Below are 5327 nucleotides of genomic sequence, written 5' to 3'. Positions count from 1 at the left end.
AATAAACAGAGTTGTATGATATTAACTCGTTGAAAACCATGGTCTAACAAGATAGAACTTAGTCTCTTATACCAGGCTCTGGGAGCTTGTTTGAGATTGTACAAGGCTTTTAATAACTTGAAGACAAGACTAGGAAAGTTGCTATTGATAAACCTTGGAGTTTGTTTCACAAATACTTCTCCTGAGATATATCCATTTAGGAATGCACTTTTGATATCCATCTGAAATAACCTGAAACCTTTGTGAGCTACATAAGCAAGAAGTATACGAATAGACTATAACCTTGCTACATGAGCGAAATTGTGACAGCTAGATAAGTCATTTTGTAGACTAGCCTTTATTTTTGTATTCTGAGACATCTCATAGCTCCATTTGATGTTATAAAACTTGTGTGCATGGTTCGTGTTGCTTTTCGAAAAGCTTTTATGAGAAATTTTGAAAAAAATAATTTTTTACTTAAAATGAGGCTTGAGTTGACCATGCTCAACATTCTTAGTAAACGACATCGGATAATTTTTTTAACGATTCCACTAACTTCGTATGAAATTTTTGGACTTGTACGCATGTTTGGTTGAGGTCCCGAGCGAACCAAGTGTGTTTCGGCGCCTTATGTGAAAAATTAGAGAAATGAGTTTCAAAGTTAAAATTTTGAGTTTTGATGATCGATTCTTGATATTTGATGTTATTTTATTATTTCAGTTAGTGAGTGAGTTTGTATGATATTATTATGCTTGTGTGCATGTTCGGATTGGAGCCTGAGGGGCTCAGGTGAGTTTCAGGTGTGTTTTGGATGATGTTGGGACTGCTAGTGCAAGCCTGATGCTAGTGTAAGTTGCAGGTCTCGTATTTGAGAGAACCTTATCGTAATTGCAAGACTCGCATTTGTGAGATCAGGCTCGCAAATGAAAAGAGGGATCTAGGAGCTAGGTTTCATTTTTGCGAGAAATCCTTCGCAATTGTCGACTGAGTGTGCTCCGCATTTGCGACCATTTTATCGCTTTTGCAATGGCTGGGATTTTCAAACAGCTTCGCAAATGTGAACAAGAGTTCGCAATTGTGAACAAGAGTTTTGCAAATGCGACGTCTGTAGCTGGGTAAAAGTTGGAAAAAACGAGACTTAACTAATTTTACACCATTTTTCAACCCTAGACTCGACATAGGCAATTTCTTGAGAGCTTTATCTTCTCAAATTCATTGGTAAGCATCTTTAACAGTTTTCAATCAATTTCAACTACTTTTTATGAATATTTAACATCAAATATATGAATTTCGAGGTAGAAATTAGGAGTTTTGGTAAAATTTAGGAATTTTATAAAAATGAGATTTAGACCTCAAATTGAGGTCGCATTTTGAAACAAATCATATAACCGGGTTGGGGGTGAATGAAAAATTGGGATTTGGTTTGAATCTCGAACATCGACCAAGCAAGATCGGGTTGGCTTTGATCTCGTCCAAGTCACACCTCTATTTAAGGTTATGAAATGGTCGATGCAATAGTAATACCCAACAAGGAGTCGGGGTTGATTTTCCACAAGGAGCTATGAATGGGATTTAGGGATATATATTATAGTGTATGATCTTGAATTATCTCAATTGCACTTCCACAAACTTGGGTTGTTTCTAGGTCTAATTTAAACTAAGATTACAAACTAACAATTGAAACTAGGAAATTATTTTTGTTGTTGTTTATCAAATGATATAAAAGGCCTAGGGCTATGACCTTCACCTAGGTGTTTGCCTAACGGGTTGTAAACTTTAAAGCTTGTTTTATTAGTCGGATTGTATTATAGTTATCAACACTTAAATACTCACTCAATACCTCTCGGTCAGAGAGTGATTTTGCCCAATTTAGCTTTCTCAAGTCCAAATGGGTATTGAACAAAACGGTTGATACAAAGCTCAAGTCGGGTTTTACTATCTCTAGGTTCAGCCCTTTAATTGGACTTATCAAGCTCTCGATTGACCCAATGTCTTATTAGCCAAGTTTTTCTAGACTAAGTCTCTTTTTCTCAAGTAGGGACTAAGTCAAATAGGCATGAACTAATGTTTGCAATCATTAATTCTACAATTAAAAGCAAAAACAAGGCTACATAATAAACACCCAACCATAAACAAGAAATAAATCAAACGCCCATTAGGATTACACTCTAGGGTTGGATTACAACCCTAGTGAAAATCTAGCTACTCATGATTAAGATAGAAGAAATAGAAGAAGAAATGATAATTAAACCCATGTTGATAATTAAAATGATGAAATCTATATACATAAAGCTCAAAATAGCAAAAACTACTAAAGAGAGTAAAGAAACCCGTCTACTATAGCAGCTGATGTCAAAACTTGACCTAAAAAAGTGAAACTCTTCTATTTATACAGGGCTGGAATTTTCGAACAAAAATGCCCTTTCGGAGGTTCTGCGGCCGCAGAATTCCATGTGCAGTCCGCACTTTGCTTCATCCTGACAAGATTGAAAATCTGCGGCCGCATAATTCTGAATTGCGGTCGCATTTCTCTCTTTCTGCGGTCCACACAAATGTGACTACGGCCGCATAGCTGTTCTTCTGCAGCCGCGCAATCACTTCTCAAGCCAAGCAAAACTTAAAATTTTGCCTCAAAACACATTCGGGGCAAGTTCTAAGCTATTTGCACGGATACTTGTACTTGCAACAAAAACATCTCACCTCTCACACAACTGGATTGTTAAAGAGGATAGAGTCGAGGGCCCACAATGACTATATTCAAGATATAAAATCACTTTGGTTCGACTAAACCACTCGATGATTGTTAAGTCAATACAAGAGTCAAAAGGTCACTAACTAGAGCTATTTCTTTCTAAAAAGCTTGTTTTTAATCATAAACACGTAGTTAAGTGTGTTGGTACCTAGTGAAGCATGTTTGACTCTTCGAGCCTGACTCAATTAGGTCTTTTTATTCATTATTACTACTATTCTTACCTAAACACCTAAAACGGACTCAATCTCTTAAGAAGGTTGTCACGCCATCCATCATTGGGAAGAGTCACCCGGTTCGTACAAAAACTACCTTTGGAAAGAACTGTGGCAACCAAAGGCTTATTATCCACTAAAACATAAAAAAAAGCTACTAAATTAAAAAGAAGCTATTATATTAAACAAGAAGCTACTAAATTGAACATTGACTAATAAGAAAACAGAATGAAGAAGCTATAAAGTAAACTACTGAAAGCATAATGAATATACATAATGAGAGAGGAAAAGAGAGAATATATACATCAAGAGAGAATGGAGAGAATATATATACAGAATAAAGAGAAAAAAGAAAATATTGTCAGTTATTAAAAACCAAATGTTTGAAAATCATCCTAAATAGCATATAAACTCCACCCCCCTGAATAAAAATAAGCAGTGTCCCAATGCTTAACAAAATAAGAATAAAGAAGGGTAAGAATGAAGAGGACTCCCTATGTGGCCTTGGACATCTCCGTGTCCATAGCAGCGTCACTGCCCTTAGTCTTCTCTAACTGGATCTCATCATCTTCGGCTCTAGGAGTAACTGGTTTGGTGAACATCTGGCGCACCACTTTAGTAATGTCGGCAGCCAATTCTGGCTCCTCAGACTGGCTAGCTGGTGCCACTAGAGCTGATGGTGCTGCTGGATCTACTGGTGCTGGTGGATCTGTCTCCATCAGCATATCAAATGGAATATCACCAGCTGCTGCTATCCTGGTCACCTCTCTCCTCAGCCTGTCAACTGATTTCTTGGACGCTTGGGATTTTTTCATTTTCTTTACCTGCTTCCCCAGCTCCTCAATCACTGCTCCATGTGCTACCAAGGTGTTCATGATGGTGGTCTGGTTCTCCAAGATCTTCTTTAATGTATCCTCCGTTGTCGGAGGAATCTGGGGTGTCGGAGTGGATGATTGTGCTACAACAGTAATGGATATGTCAGACAGCTTTGCAGTGGCTGTCTGCATCCAGTTGTTGAGGCTCGCCAGCATCTGGAAGACTCGCAGCGCAGATAGTGGATGAGTGGGCATGGGCGCCGGCTTTGAAGCCAAGGTGGAAGGCACTGATGCTGAAGGTCCTGAAGAAGGAGGTGGATGCATAGTTGTTGCACTAACTGAAGTCTCTGCTAAAGTAGATGGCACATCAACTGTCTCAGCAGCTACTCCGACGGGCTCATCAGACTGGCCTGCAGTAGTAGAGGGTTGACCCTTTTTCTTTGGGTTTCCACCACCCATCAAGGAATACCATGAGAAAGGCTTCTTCGCCCGCACCTTGGTATCAAAATACCTCGGCTCCACCCCCGCTTTCGTAAGGTACTCAGTGATAGTGTTGGGATACGGGTAGGAGGTTTCACCTTGCCTGGCGACAATAAACATGTTGGCCGACATCACGACACCCACATTGATTGGGTACCCGGTCATGATAGAGGCGACTAGCACTGCCCGCGAAATTGGAAGATTTGTTTCATTTTGGCACGGGTCTAATCTTCTACACATGAATGTCTGCCATCCTTTTGCCTTAAAATTTAGGGCGTTCCGCTGAATAGGAACCCCTGCTGTGATCCATACTGGAGGTGGCCCCGGAGCAGCAAAAATTTCAGCTAGCCATGGTCGAGTTGCATCTCCCAGTGCTAACTTTTCCAGGTATTGCACAGGCTCCACATCCTCAAACCCTAAATACGTGTTCAAGGTTATCTGACCGAATCTCACCTTTAGATTTCTCACTTTTGTTACCTTGGGCCCTTTCTTTATATGCGTCACATTTGCGTAAAATTCCCAGACTAGGTACTCCTTGGCATCTACTACACTTTTGGCGAACCACATCCACCCCTTCCGCTCCTTGAACTATCTCAACACTGCCAGGTTGTATTTATCAAGGTATTTCAATAGGAATTTATGCTCAAGAGTGAGCGATCTCACCGGTCACTACTCTCGAAAACTTGTGAAGGCAGCCAGACTAACAAACCTATCTTCCCAAATCTTTTTCTTCTTCGACCTCTCAAGTCCTGTAACTCTGGTATCACCCCCTCGGCTATCATTCGGGATATCATAAAAATCCACTGTAGTAGCTGGTGCGTCGAGGGCATGTGTAGATGAGGGATCTGAAGGTTGACTTTCACCTTCCGAACCCTCCAAAGTGCTCTCAGAGGTGGAAGGCTCGTCTCGAAGTTGAAATTTTCCCTGAAGCTATTGTGGCTGTGATTTAAAAGAAGGTAGTTCTTGCACTGGATCACCCTCCGATGATTCCCTAGACGGGACATAAGAGCTTGATTCGGCTGGCTCTGCAGCTCTACCTCGGTTGGCTGTCGCCTTTTAGGATATAGCTCTTTGAAGGGAGAGGGGTAA

This window comes from Nicotiana attenuata, unplaced genomic scaffold, assembly GCF_001879085.1.
Source record: "Nicotiana attenuata strain UT unplaced genomic scaffold, NIATTr2, whole genome shotgun sequence".
Lineage (NCBI taxonomy): Eukaryota > Viridiplantae > Streptophyta > Magnoliopsida > Solanales > Solanaceae > Nicotiana > Nicotiana attenuata.
Note: the sequence above shows the minus strand (reverse complement) of the source record.